This window comes from Rattus norvegicus, chromosome 2 (assembly GCF_036323735.1).
Source record: "Rattus norvegicus strain BN/NHsdMcwi chromosome 2, GRCr8, whole genome shotgun sequence".
Taxonomy (NCBI): Eukaryota; Metazoa; Chordata; class Mammalia; order Rodentia; family Muridae; genus Rattus; species Rattus norvegicus.
Genome location: NC_086020.1, coordinates 98,724,562 through 98,741,098, shown reverse-complemented (window position 1 = coordinate 98,741,098; position 16,537 = coordinate 98,724,562).

Below are 16,537 nucleotides of genomic sequence, written 5' to 3'. Positions count from 1 at the left end.
AAATCATGGCTCCTTGGTTCCTTAGCAAGACCGGCTATCACCTGAGAGTACTGAGTTTATGTCAGTAGCTCATAAAAAATGATGGATATTTCTTGTTTACATTGTATATATTTAAAAAATATTATTTATTTGGGCTTGTGTGTCTCTGGGTGCCTTTATGTGTGCATGTGAGTGTGCATCCGTATGTGAATATACATAAAAAGAAAGAATATGTACTTTTAAGAAAGTTCTATACTTTATGAATTGAAGCGCTTAACTGTATTTGGAGATTGCTTATGGGATGTATTCTGAATGTGTTCTTGTGGCTGTTATGGTGCATGTTTATCATTTAATTTTATGAAATCCAGTGGATTTTATGTTAATTATTATAAAAGGTTAAACCAGAAAATGTATGAGAAAAATTAAGTGGAAGATAATTTTAAACTATTAGTTTCACCACGAACTGTGATTTTTTTTTTAAATTTACCTATGCCATTAAAATTTTTGCAAGCACATAATTAAAACATAAGGTTTAAGAGTGTCAAAAAACGAGTAAAGGTACCACATCCCACATTTGGTTTCTATCTTTAGAAATAAAGTATTGATATGTTACCATTCACAAATATCCCATATCTATCTTTGGCATCAATTAAGGTAGAATGAATATCTCATTTCTGGGTATTAAAATTAGGAGCAAAGTATACCATAGTAGCCACAAATAAGCACATCAGAATCAGAAAAGGTAGCTTTAAATGGTAGCAACCACCTCTGCCATTTCTGTCATTTCTGGTGCATCTTTAGTCAGTGGTTCATAATTTTATTGCGATTAATTTTCCCACATTCTGAAGACACTTATCTCATTTTCTGGATTCAGAAAGGGATCAGCCTGCACACAATCTATTTCACTTATCTTTCAGAACAGCAGCACATGATGGAAGGAGATTTGTGCTGAATGGATATATCTGTCATTGTCTGTGGTGCCTAGATTATAGGAATATAACCCAGGTGATTTTTTTTCTCTGAACAGAATGGGAGATGCTTATGCATAAATAAGTCATGTGCAACTTAATCACCCTCACACTGACTAATTCTCTTTTTAGTCACAGTTAATATTATCAACTTGGTCATAAGTTATTTACTTAATGGAAAAATATTTTGTTTGTCATGAAAGAAAAATAAGCATTCTACAGACATTTGTACAATAAAGCCAATTGAGTGATTCATTTGAACTCATTTATTATTGAAATATCTTTAGCTGCATCATGTCCTGCTAGAACAGCATTTCTGTTGATGTCAAACTGTGTATTCACACTGCTTTGCTGTTCTCAGCCTGTGCATACATATATAAACACACACTCTAAGGTAAGATAAATATTTCTAAACATCCCTGTCCTTTTTATACAAACAACCTAGTTTCTTTGAATTTTCCTCATTTTATAGATGAAAAGGAAGGGAGAAGGCAAAAGACAGGCAGACTCAATAAAACATAAATCAAATGTGCTAAACTTGTGAAATCTTGAGAGATGCAACTTCTCCAGAAGTGACAATATAGGGGACACATTTCACTTTCTAACTTTTTTCCATTAGTTTTTTGACAGCAGTACACTAGTTCAGCTTTAATGAGATCCCAGTGTAAAAACTTCAGGACTAAATGAAAGAAACAAATCAAAAGAAGCGAATGATTGCCATTTAATGTGAAACAATAAAAGTGCGAAAAATCACTGTATGACATCTAGCCAGGCTAGTCACTGAAGAATGACAGCTAGAACAATTCAAACTTACCGATCTAAAGAAAAACAGCTCTTATATTTGAAGGACTTAGAAAATAAAGAAATAAAACATACTTTGAGATGAGACTGTTAAACCTTTTAAATTCCATACCCCACTGTCTGCATCATTTGAATGGCATTGTACACGTTTTCTCTCTGGAATCATGATTGAGAGAAATAATTTTTCAGCTCTTTCTATAGGTCTTATAGTTTACTCCTCTGATATTTTGAAAACAAGCCAGACTATCACATAAAACATTTGTGTATGAAAATGTGCCCTCGCAGATTACTCTATAGCTAAAACCATATTGAAAAGTATACTCGCTCTGTATGTATCTGAACCATTGATTAGTTTCACACTTAAAAATAACTCAAATTTTGTATTTTCCTCTTTTCCTTTATCTCTAAAATCTAAAGAAATGTCATCAGTTTGTTGTTTCCATAAGCTTTTATTTATCAGTGAAATAACCTATTGTAGTTACCCCTGGAAACAATAATCCGTAATTGCTGCTTTCAGTCCTAATTTCGCCTGTCCCTACTTTTTCATCTCAATCTAATCTAAACCTATTTGAGCAAATAAAATGATATTTACCTCATCCTCTGTTACAAGCTTTCAAGATTACAGACTTCAGGAAAAATCAATACAAAATACCAGCTTAGCATCAGGTTTGTGCTCGGTAAGAATGCTAACTTCTCTTCCCACGATTTCTGACTCCCAGCTGTCCTAGATGGAAACAGAACTCAGGCCATTAAAAGGAAAGAAAGGGAAGAAAGAAACAAAAGAGAAACACATCTAGTGATGTGCTGGGTGCTCGCCACTTTCAGCTTACGAGCCAAGCCAGAATGTGGTCAAGCTCTGAACCTTTAACTCTTATTTCTATGTGACACATCCTACAGAGTTCACAAAAAAAAAGGAGGTTCTTGACCTCCAGGATGATTTTTTTCCACACTCAAATACCATCTTCATTTATTATTTATATGCCTCAAGCACTTGTGACTCTAGGTATCATTCTTTTTGGCCAGTTGACTTAGGGAAATGGCCACCTCTCTGTGGGAAATTCTCATGGGGGAAAAAAATCCTATTACTTTCCAAAAAGATTACTTCATTTTCTTCTCAGAATAAGCTTCTGAAGTAGACACTAGAATGTTGACTTTGTAAAAAAAAATCAAGAAATCTCAGAAGCTTTTTTTTCCATGTTTCAAATGGAAGCTTATTCCTGGGGGTTTTATCTTTGCTGTAGTTTTGTTTAGTTTGTTGTTTAGATTTGTTTTAGTTTGGTTTGGTTTTGCTCTGGTTTTGTTTTGCTTTGTTTGTTTTGTTGGGAGGGAGCCCCTTCTTTCTATACTCAAGTCCTAGTGAACAGAAAAGGGTTGATATGCCATAACTCTTGTATGGTCTACTACAGTGATTCTTAGCCTTTCCAATGCTCCCACCTATTAACACACTTCCTCATGTGATGGTGACCCTTAACCCATAAAAAATACTTTTGTTAATACTTTATAACTGTAATTTTGTTACTATTATGAATAGTAATGTGAATATCTGTGTTTTTGATGTACTTAAGTGACCGCTGCGAAAGAGTCATTCAGTCCCCAAAGGGATCACAACCCATGAGTTGAGAACCAGGGATGTATAAAGTAGTACTTAATGGCTACCTTTCAGAACTTCCCATACAAATGTCCTTTCCTGCTTACCCTGTGTGACTCAGCTTCTTGGCGCTTAGAATAAAATCCTTTGTTTTTACAGTTTGCTGAAATGGGTGAGCTTGTTTCTATAGTGTGTGTAGATAACAGAGAATTGAAATAGACCCATTTCAAAAATCAGGTTGTAGATAAAAATTTGAAAATAATCACATCATCCTTTCTTCTGCTTTTTTCTTTATTCCTATAAGCAACACAAGGGCAAAATTTAAATGAAAACTGCTTTAAAGGACTGAGAAATAAAACATAAACAGAATCCTCAATTATATTTAAATAAGAATCATATATGGTCATTCCATTATTATTTCATACATATATACATAACAGAATATTATATTTTATGCAAGCAGGTAAACTACTACTTTAAGAGACAGTAACTATAGTTTTCTTTACAGTTTGGACAGATCTCATGGTAGTCAATAAATTTTTCTGATAGACCCTATTTCTACAGTGTCTGGTGCTAGAAATACCAATTTTTGAGATCCTGTTTCTTTTTTTTTTTTTTTTTTTTTGTTCTTTTTTTTCGGAGCTGGGGACCGAACCCAGGGCCTTGCGCTTCCTAGGTAAGCGCTCTACCACTGAGCTAAATCCCCAGCCCCTGAGATCCTGTTTCTTAAAGCTTGCTTGTCTGAAAAAGATATTTTAAGCCTTTTTAATGGAATAATATACCATTTTTATTAAATCATACATCTCTCTAATATGTTGGCATGCTTAGTGTTTGTCAGAAAATAAAGGCATTTTATAAAATTTTTTCCATATAATGATCTCTGTGATCTTGACTGATCATATTAAATTCAAAATTATTTTTGGTTATAGGATATTCTCTTTCTAATAGATCATTTTAAAAATGGGAGGTAATGTGGGCTATTTTAAGTTACACCTTTTGTCATTTTTACTAATTTTTTGAGCCTTTCACACAATATATCTAGAATTTATTAAACCGTTATGCCACCTCTCCACATATCTACTCCCAATTTCCTATCCAATCAACTTTTTCTTTTTCTAAAATTTATATATTCATTTTAGTAACTGTATTTAAAAATTAGTAAGTATGAAAAGTAACAGAAGCAGAGAGTAAGTAATCTGGGGTTGGTTCTGTAAATGTGAGTTTGACTTGCCTATTATAAAGATCATACAGAAGAACACAAGTAAAATATGTAATTACATATGTATATATACACATGGGTACATAGATATTAAAATACTCTAAAGGTCACATTTGTGTTCTATAGCTACTCTTGTGTGAATTCTATAGTCTGATACAAAAGTAAATAAAACATATTGTTTAACCTGTTTACTCTGTTGACAAATATTTTCTGTGTTTGCAGTGACACATTTTAAAGTTTGGACATTCAACTGCACAAAATGTTAAGTTCTACACATCTAGTTTATAGTTTTCAATCACATTAAATATGTATTTTCTTAATAGGAAGAATCATTCACATAAGTATTTTATTATGCACTAATCTCACTACCACATTAAAGATTTGTAATATAATAATTATGTCTTTGTATCTTTATCAAATTGAGCCATCCTTTAATATATTCTCTTTAGTCACATTTCCTTGGGTCTCAAGCATATTTTTTATAATTGATTAGTTCTCATAAATTTCCATTTTCCACTTAGAATGTTTACTTAATATAGTTCAATATCCTGGTCATTGATCAATTTCTCTTTTGCTTATTTTTTCTTTCATTTTCAAATAAAATTTGAGTCATCTGCCTTTTAGAATTTCCATTTTTTTATGTGGCACTGTGCCCTTTGACTTTTCATTGTTAATATTTAGATGGATTTGACTAAATTCCCAACACTTTTAGAAAAGAATGACAAAAAGGTTGTATTATATCTTTCCTATGACATCATACCATGCACATAAGCTCAGTTCCTCTCATTGTGCCATCAGTGGCCTACTGACACAATAATAATGTTAAACATATGAAAGTCTGAGTGGTATTCAACAATGAAGAGTTGACTTTGGAGATCTGCGGGTTAGCTACATCTCCGAAATCCTACACATTGAGTGTAGCTTTAGGTAAGACTCTGATGGCCATGTGAAAAATGCAGCACGTGTTCCCATCTACTTCAAAGCATCTGGCTTTCTTTTCTCAGGAATAGTAGAGTCACTGGAGGATAAATATAACTCCAGGAGTGCTTCAGAGGTTTTATTAGAGCAACAGAAACTTTCCGAAGATAACTAAGATTTGATTAGGTCATGAGGATGAGCTCCTTAAGATAATATTAATGCCCTTATTTGAGATGCAATGAAGAAAATATATGAACAAAGGTGGCCATTGAAAACCAGTGAGAGAGCCCTCAACACAGACAATAACTAAGTCTGTCTGAACTTTGTTTTTCCAAATAATGGAAATATGAAAAGTAAATTTCCATTATTTAAAACACAAAGTCCATTCTATTGGACTAATATGTGCTACAACCCATTTTTAAATTGTCTACAAAACCAGATGCATATTATTATTTCTTATTATTCATCAGCTCTCAGAAAAATTAGCTGATTTCCAGTAGCATCTTATTACAGGCAATTATTTAAAAATCTAGTTTAAAGTCATATTTTTAAAAGTATTGCTTATGAAGCAAAATTTATATTAATTACTATATCACATGTTTCAAAATATTATTTATATATTTACATATAAATTTATACTATAAATACTTTTTAACTACTTAGGCTATGAAAACCTCTTAACTACTTAATTTGAGATGAATTTGTCTACATTTCATTTTGTTCTATTTTGTTTTATCTATCTTGTGACTAAGATATTCTAATGCTATCTGACATCATCCTCATACTCTGTCTGAATGGACTGAATATGAATTCTGTATATGGAATTAGCCACCTGTAGTATTTCCAAGTCCTTTGTATAGAAAGTACTGTTGAACAATCACTTGGGGTGTTGCAGGAGCAAATGCCTTTCTGACAAAAAAGGCATTGGGTCACAATCAATTCAGATTCAAACATAGGTTTTATTATGCTGATTTATAAGCAAATGCATTTTTAAAATGTGAATACTAAGATAATGACCCTGGCAATTACTGACACACAATAGACAGAATGCAACATGAGAGATCATGCTTAATTCTTCCTTGACTTTTCCATGCTTTCTTGCTGTTACCTTTGAGACTAGTGACACACAAAATCAAAACAAGCTTTCCTGGATTATGGTTGAAGACTAATGCTATAGCTAATATAGAAAAGAGTAGTCTGAGTATATAATATTAAATACTGTTCAAATTTCATCAGTCAGTTAAGAAAAATAAGAGGTATGTAGGAAGCAAGAACATAGTGAATGATAAATCAAAAAATAGAGGATCAACACCAAGAATTCATGAGTGTGTTTGGACAGCAAAAAAAAAAAAATTTCTGTATGTTTAGTTTCAAGGTCTGCATGTTTATCAACTTATCACATATTTTAGTGTATAATACACAATATTATGTTATTAATATAATATTCTACATTGACATACAATATTATATGATATATCATTATGTGTAGTTCTTGCCCACTGGAATAGATTTTATAAAAAAAAATTCCATAAAAGACAGTTATTGAGCATTGCTTCCTTTTATTTTCTGACTCAAAGAAAATATTTAATATGTAAGATAGTTCTTTTTGTTGTTGTTGTTTTGGTATTTTACTTTTATATTGTGTAGTTTATGAACTTACATTTCAAATGTTATCCCCTTTCCTGTTCCCCCTTCTCTCACTCCCCTTCCCCCTGATTCTATGAGGATGCTCCACCTCCAACCCATCCACTACCGCCTCTACACCCTGGCATTCCCCCACACTGGGGAAATGATCCTTCGCCAGACCAAGAGCTTCTCCTCCTATTGGTGCCAGATGATGTAATCCTCTGGTACATATGCAGCTGGAGGCATGGGTTCCCCAATGCATACTCCTCGAATAGTGGTTTAGTTCCTGGGAGCTCAGTGGGGGGCTGATTGTTTGATGTTGTTCTTCTTATGGGGTTGCCAACCCCTTCAGTTCCTTCAGTCCTTTTCGAACTCCTCCATTGTGGTCCTCGTGCTCAGTCTGATGGTTACCCGAAAGGATCTGCTGGCAGATCCTCCCAGCAGACATCCATATCAGGTTACTGTCAGGAAGCACTTCCTGACATCAGCAATAGTGACTGGACTTTGTGGCTGTATATGGAATGGAACCCCAGGTGGGGCAATCTCTGGATGACCTTTCCTTCAGTCTATGTTAAACTCTTTGTCCCTGTATTTTCTCCCATATCTTGGTCTCTCTTCTAAGAAGAACTGACAAATCCACATTTTGGTATTTCTTCATCTTGAGCTTCATAAGTTCTGTGAATTGTTTCTTGGGTATTCTGAACTTTGGGGCTAATATCCACTTATCAGTGATTGCATATCATGAGTGATTTTGTGACTGGGTTAGTACACTCACATAAGAATTGTATGAAATCATTATTTTTAATAGATGAGTAGTACTCCATTGTGCAAATGTACCAAAATTTCTGTATCCATTCCTCTGCTGAAGGACATCTAGACTCTTTCCAGTTCTGGGCTATTATAAATAAGTGTGCTCTGAACATAGTACTTGTTATATGTTAGAGCATCTTTTGGGTATATGCCAAAAGATATATGGCTGGGTCCTCAGTTAGCACTAAGTCAAATTTTCTGAGGAAATGACAGACTGTTTCCAGAGTGGTTGTACCAGCTTGCAATCCCTCCATTGAAGGAGGAGAGTTCTTCTTTCTCAACATCCTTGCCAGCATCTACTGTCAATTGAGTATTTGATCTTAGCCATTCTGACTGATGTGAGGTGGAATCTCAGGGTTGTTTTGATTTGCATTTTCCTGATGACTAAGGAGGTTGAACATTTCTTTAGGTGTTTCTTGGTCATTCGATATTCCTTGGTTGAGAACGGAGTTTAGCTCTTTACCTCATTTTTAATAGGATTATTTAGTTCTCTGGAATCTAAATTATTAAGTACTTTGTATATATGAGATAATTGCTCTCCATCAGATGCAGAAGTGGTAAAGATCTTTCCTAATCTGCTGATTGCCATTTTTTTTCCTATTGACAGTGTCCTTTGCTTAAAGAAGCTTTGCAAATTTATGAGGTCCCATTTGTCAATTCTTGGTCTTAGAGCATAAGCCATTGGTGTTCTGTACAGGAAAATTTCCCCTGTGCTTATGTGTTCAGGGCTCTTCCCCACATTCTCTCTTATTACTTTCAGTGTATCTAGTTTTACATGGATGTCCTTGATTCACTTGGACTTGAGCTTTGTACAGGTATATAAGAATGGATCACTTTGCATTCTTCCACTTGCTGACCTTCAATTGAACCAGCACCATCTGTGGAAAATGCTGCCCCAGCCCCGAACTGGATGGCTTTAGCTCCTTTGTCAAAGATCAAGTAACCATAGGTGTGTGGGTTCATTTCTGGGTCCTCGATTTTATTCCATTGATCTATCTGCCTGTCTCTTTACCAATACCATGTATTTTTATCATGATTGCTCTGTATTAGGTCAGGGATGGTGATTTCCCTGGAAGTTCTTTGATTGTTGAGAATACTTTTCCCTATCCTGAGTGTATTATTATTACAAATAAATTTGGAAATTACTCTTTCTAACTCTATGAAGAAATTAATTGGAATTTTGATGGGGATTGCATTGAATCTGTATATTGCTTTGAGAAGATGGCCATTTTTTACTCTCTTAATCCTGCCAATCCATGAGCATGGGAGATCTTTCCATCTTCTGAGATCTTCTTCAATCTCTTTCTTCAGAGACTTGAAGTTCTTCTCATACAGATCTTTCACTTGCTTGTTTAGAGTCACACCAAGGTATTTTATATTATTTGTGACTATTGTGAAGGGTGTGGTTTCCCTCATTTCTTTCTGAGCCTGTTTATTCTTTGAAGAGAAGAAGGCTACTGATTTGTTTAAGTCAATTTTATATCCAGCCACTTTGCTGACGTTGTTTATCAGCTGTAAGAGTTCTCTGGTGGAATTTTTGGGGTCACTTAAGTATATTATCTATCATCTGCAAATAGTGATATTTTGAAGCCACAGTTATAATTGTATCTAAACCACAATAAAAAACCTACAAAGAAATAGAACTTCAGACCAACTTCCTTTATGAATATCAATGCAAAGCTACTCAATCAAATTCTCCCAAACCAAATCCAAGAACACATCAAAACAATCATTCACCATAATCAAATAGGCTTCATCCCAGGGATGCAGAGATGGTTAAAATATGGAATCCATCAACATATTACACTATATAAACAAAATCAATGAAAAAAAACACATGATCACCTCATTAGATGCTGAGAATGCATTTGACAAAATTAAACAGCACTTCATGTTAAATGTCTTAGAAACATCAGGAATTCAAGGCCCTTACCTAAACATAGTAAAAGCAATATACAGCAAACCAGTAGCCAACATCAAACTAAATAGAGAGAAACTTGAAGCAATCCCACTAAAATCAGGGACTAGACAAGGTGCCCACTCTCTCCCTATTTATTAAATATAGTACTTGAAGACCTATCCAAAGCATTTAGACAACAAAAGGAGGTCAAAGAGGTACAAATTGGAAAGGATCATTGCCTTTCTTGACATTAGAATCCCTAGGAAGGACTCCCTTGTTACTTTATTTCGCAAAGTGAAGGGAGGGAATTTGGATAAGCATAGCTGTGTTAGTTTTAATGAGAAACATCCCTCATAAGCTTGGATGTTTGCACACCACAAATTTAGTTGACGGCTGTGTTTGGTTGGGTTAGGATGTGGCCTTGCTGGAATCAGAACAGCACTGTGAGTGGATTTGTCATTATATTGCCTCACCCTACCAGTGTGTGCTCTCTGCATTGGGCATGCAAATCAGGATAGAGTTCTCAACTTCCTGCTTCTGCTGCCATGAGTGTTGGTCACATCAACGACTCTGTTCATCATGATAGATTATTATCCTAGAATCATACACCAAACTAAACTCTATCTTCTATAAATTAATTTAGCCATGGCATTTTATTACAGCAACAGGAAAGCAATTACTACAACAGCAGTAAATATAGAAATATAGTGAGACAAAAGTGATTCTTTTGATTCCAACTTAGAGTTTCCTAACCTAGCAAACTACTATCACTAACAACACAACCTAAAACTAGAGGGCGTGTGTGTGTGTGTGTGTGTGTGTGTGTGTGTGTGTGTGTGTGAAAAAGAGAGAGAGACAGAGACAGAGACAGAGACAGAGAGAGTCACATGATATATTTCTAAACTTTTAAGAGAACACAAACTGAAATTATTGTCAAAAAATTAGTTGGTAATATAATTGCTGTGCACACATGAGAATCTAAGTCCCAGAATGATTGAACATAAACAAAACTCAGTCTAGTATCATTGATGTCTAAGATACTCTGTCTAAAGAAACGCTGCAGGGGGCTGGGGATTTAGCTCAGTGGTAGAGCGCTTACCTAGGAAGCGCAAGGCCCTGGGTTCGGTTTCGGGAAAAAAAAAAAAAAAAAGAAACGCTGCAGGACAGGTGAGATGATTCTGTGGGTAAAGCCTTTTGGAGTCAAACTAGAAGATCCAACTTCCATCCCCCTGATGGACATGGAAGGAGAGGAGAGTCTCATCAAAGTTGTTTTCTGATTCTCACAAGTGCATCATGGCATGTGTGCTGGCCTCTCCACAGTAAATGAACAAATATAAAATAATAAAGACAATTTTAATGAATGGCACCAGGAGAATGAAACCCTACGGTAGCTTCGGCCACCCCATACATACACAAGTGCACCAACAAATACGCACACACATGAAAAAGCACATGCGCTTTAAAGTCATAAATATAACTTTTAAAAAATTATGGATAGCATTTTTCCATCTCTAATATCTGTAAAATAAGGTGTTCTGCATATTGGATGGTTTTTATGCATTTTGGAAACCATATGATACTTTTTCTCAAGAGGTGACCATTGTGAATAAAGTAATGCAGATTCATCAATAGTGAGAAGATGAAGTAATATAGGTAATGCTGCAATCACGAATACTTTGCTTTTTGTTTGTTTTGATAAACCCCATAACCAAAAAGTCTATTTTTACCTAAAAATAACCATCCATCGTCAAAAGAAGGCATGGAAGGAATGCAAGGCATACAATTGAAGCAGAAACAAATGCTGCTTACTAGCTTGCCTCCCTGAGGCTCACATCTACCTAGCTTACTTATACAGCCAAAGCCTTCTTTCCTGGGGATGGTACTGTCCACAAAGGGGCACACTCTTCATCACTTAGAAATTAAGAAAATACCTCTACAGACAAGTTCGCAGGCTAATCTGTTCAAGGCAATCTCCAAGTAAGACACCATCCGAAACTATGGGATATATCAAGTGGACAGGTAAAACTAGATAAGAGAGTAGGTATCAGAGAATTAAAATCCAATGAATGTATAAACAGAATATAAATATATTTGGAATGCAGAAGGATAGAACTTTCAATAAAAGAAGTTCAGGAAACAAAACAAGTTCATTTTCACTGTGTCTCTGTTTAGTTTCTGTTTCCATGATCTGCTCATTGATGAGAATGGAGTGTTGAAATCTCCCACTATTATTATGTGAGGTGCAATGTGTACTTTGAGCTTTAGTACAATTTCTTTTATGGATGTGGGTGACCTTGAATTTTGGGGCATCGCCTTATTTATAATAGTAAGAAGCTGGAAAGAACCCAGATGTCCTTCAACAGAGGAATGGATACAGATAGTATGGCACATTTACACAGTGGAGTACTACTCCATTTGTGAAATTCTTAGGCAAATGGATGGAACTAGAAAATATCATCCTGAGTAGGATAACCCAATCACAAAAGAATACACATTTAATGGTATGCGATCACTGATAAGTGGATATTAACCCAAAAATCTCAGAATACCCAAGGTACAATTCACAGACTACATGAACCTCAAGAAGAAGGAAGACCAAAGTGTAGATGCTTCAGTCCTTACAAGGAGGAACAAAATAGGAAATACAGAAGGAAATACAGAGACAAAGTGTAGAGCAGAGAATGCAGGAAAGGCCATCCAGTGGGGATCCATCCCATATGCCACCACCAAACCCAGCCACTATTGCAGATGCCAAGAAGTGCATGCTGACAGGAGCCTGAGATAGTTGTGTCTTGAGAGGCTCTGTCAAAGCCTGATGAATACAGAGGTTCATGCTCACTGCCAAACATTGAACTGAGAGAGGAATCCCCAATGGAGGAGTTAGAAAAAGGACTAAAGGAGCTGAAGGGGCTTGCTACCCCATAAAAAGAACAACAATATCAACCAGCCACCTGGGATTCCCCAGAGCTCCCAGGGACTAAACCACCATCCAAAGATTACACAGGGATGGGCCTACGGATCCTACTGCTGGCCTTGTCAGGTATCAGTGGGAGGGGAGGCCCTTGGTTCTGTCAAGGCTTGATGCTCCAGTGTAGGGGGATGTCAGAAGAGAGGGGAAGTTGGAGGGAGTGGGTGGCTGAGCCGGGGAGCACTCTCATAGAAACAGGGGGAGGGGTATGGGATATAGTGTTTTGGGAAGGGAAACAGGGAAAGGGGATAACATTTGAAATATAAATAAATATTCAATAAAACAAAAGAATTAAAAACCCCACTTCAAGAAAATAGAATTTTATGATATTGGAAACAAGGATCCTAGTTAATTATTATATATAATTATGTATTTAATTGCCATTTATGTTTAATATCCCTGATGTTTGGATACAAACTGTGTCAGCAGGAAAAGGCTTGTGCAAATGTTAGTCTTTGTATCATGGGGTCAGGTGCCTTCAATTCACTTCAGGTTCCACTAGGTGACACTGGCATCCTCAGGAGTGGAAATCAGTCTGCCGTTGTTTTGGGCTCCTGGAAAAAATTACCATTCTTCCTTCTTTCTTCAAATTAACATTTTAGTGAGGTATGGCAAATTATATCAATGCAAATAATTAATTACTTCATATTCTTTTGTGCCACCCACTTTGGCTTTCTTTGTTCTTTACAAAGAACAATTTAAGGGATAAATTGTTATCCCTTAGAACATTTTGCTTTACCTGTTAGCCAACTCCTGACACATTCTTAAATATTGAGAATTTTCCACCTTGCTAAATATCTTAGAGCATGATGTTTGCCAAAGTTATTCCACAATAGTTAATTCTTAGCAACTTTAACAGAAATATTATGTATGGTAAGTCTTGAAATACTTATAAGTATATGCATATGAATCTAAGTAAGCAGCTGTTTTCTAGCCCATGCCTTATATGCTCTCTTAGTCCTACAGAAATATCTCTGATCACTTTGTATGCATATCAGTCTCTCTCTGGATTTCATGATTCTAAAGATTTTGTTCAGGAAAAAAAATGTATATAGATGTGGCTGCTCCTAGATTTAAGACAATAAAAGCTTAAGACATATTATTCATATACATTAAAGGAACATTTTGCGTGGATTTTCTTTCTTCTGTGCTCCTTTGAGTCTCTTAAAAATCCAAATTTAAGCCCAAATAATAATGAACAAAATGTATTGAGAAAACAAGAAATCAGATTGCCTTCTAAAAATTATGATATATTGGTTACCACTTAGTGAATTCTTGCAAATGAATGCAGTGTGCATAACATGTGCTTTGTGTGTTTTGTTATGTCGTCTATACTACACCTGTGATCCACCATTTAAACATGGAATACAAAATTTGTTTGAGAGTCTGTGGTTTGTCTAACGCTGGCGAGATGGTTTCTCACTATCTTGAATTCAGTAAACTGATTAGTAAGAACACCCACACAATTACTCCAGAGCAAAACATAGTTATTGGCACAAAACTGTCATTCTCTGTGTCAGCAAGTTCTGCTGACTACGTCTGCTCTCCTTGGTTGTCTTTCAGAGGAACGGTTTGCATTAGATGCTGCCAAGAAGAGCATGCCAAAGAAGACTAAATTGTGGTTGAAATACACTTTTTCCTTTCTAAAGTTCTCCATGTACAACCTCCAAACTTATTTGAATAACCGTGGTAACTTGAGAAGCAGGAAGGTAGACAACGTTGTAATTTAGAGAATTTTTCAAGTGAAATTTTTGCATTAGCATGTTGGACTTACCTCAGCAATGTTTCATATGATGCTATGATTTCATTTTCATTAAAAACGTGAGTAATTTGGCTTCATTCTGGGAGAGGTAGCCAGGACATTTTGTATAATTAGAGCATTTCTGAATACATTCGTTGTATTAGGGAAAACTAGTCCTAAAAGCAGCATTAAATATGACTACCTTCATTTATCAACAAACCTTTTGTGATTTCTTCTTATCCAGTGAATTTACAAATCTAGCTTTTGTTTTGCTTTACTTTTCACAAGGTGGTTTCAAGAGTGAACTGCTTATGATATTATTTAGGGGAGTTGCATTTCAACAAAGAATGGGACATTAATCACCGAGCATGTACTAAGACGTTTCCTGGGAATGATACACGTGAAAGAGCTAAAGGTAGCAGATGTTTTAACTAAGGCAATTGAAAGTTCAGATGTTTGGCATATTCCCAAGTTGTCTTAGTCAGGGTTTCTATTTCTGCGCAGAACATCATGACCAAGAAGCAAATTGAGGAGGAAAAGGGTTTATTCAGCTTACACTTTCAGATTGCTGTTTATCACCAAAGGAAGTCAAGATTGCAACTCAAGCAGGTCAGGAAGCAGGAGCTGATGCAGAGGCCGTCCGTCGAGGGATCCTGCTTACTGGCTTGCTTCCCCTGGGGTGCTCAGCAGGCTTTCTTATAGAACCCAAGCCTACCAGCCCATGAATTGCACCACAGACAATGGACCTTCCCACCCTTGATCACAAATCGAGAACATGATTTACAGCTGGATCTCATGAGGCAGTTCCTCAAGGATGGCTCCTTTCTCTGTGGTAACTACAGCTTTTGTGTCAGGTTTACACACAAAACGAGCCAGTATGCAAGTGAACTGGACAAAAGTGAGTCATATTTTTCTTTTCTCCAATAATCATTATTATTATGATTCTTCTACATAAAAAGTTCTCCAAATTAAGCAGTGTTTTTTTAAGGCAGAAATGGAAACTAAGTACTCTAACATATTAATTTATGTTTCCTAACTTTCTATAATTACATGGTGAACTCAAGGGTATGTATAATCATACCCAGGAAATAAATATGTTTAAAGTATTGCTGCAAATGATATAACAGGAAAGATACTTATGTCTGACAAATATTAGAAGTGGGCTAGCCTAGTCAGTTGTTCACTGAAGTATATTCATTGCTACACACATAGAAGAGGGGAAAATGAAGATGATTTACAAATGCCCCATGTTGCCAATAGAAAAACAATCAAAACAAGAGTGTACCCATAGGATCCTATGATTGTGCCTAAATGAATGAAAACGACAGCTGATTTAGAATGTATTCAATAGAGTTCATTGAATTAAAGTAAGTATTAAACAAATTAGACTATTTGATCATTTTCCTTTAGATCCAAAAACTTTGTATATATACAATGTCTACAGTATGTTCTTACAATGAAAAACGAAATATGATGACATTTTAGGTTTCTTAGCCCATTACAAACCCAGAAAGCTAATTATGACTGCATAATTATTTTCAGGAAATTGCTGAATATAGTTCATAGGTGATATTTGATTTTCATCTGATTTCTTTAGTATAAACAAGAAAAAGTGAGGTAAGGAAGAAATAATGATTCATTTCATAGTAAAAGAAGTATGCACTATAAAATTTACTTATGCACAGAAGTCACCCTTATTTAAATGGACTTAATAAAATGACCTGGAATCAAGTTTTATGTTTTATGGAAGGACAATGAAGTCTTTCCTCTAATAGACTATATCTCAAGATGATTGTGAAAGTCTTTTCACTTAGGGAGGCTCACTGCTTTTCTCTATGAATTTTCAAAGCTTTCTGAACATTTGGAAGGAAAGAAGAAAATTACTATTGCCCATGCTTCATGTTCTCTTTGTTTCGTAAAGGGCTAATACAGCATTTCTGTCATTTTTCTTTCAGCCCTTGTCTTTCATCATAAATATCAAAGCTTGCAATGATCTCTTCTCAGAGTCTATAGCATTCT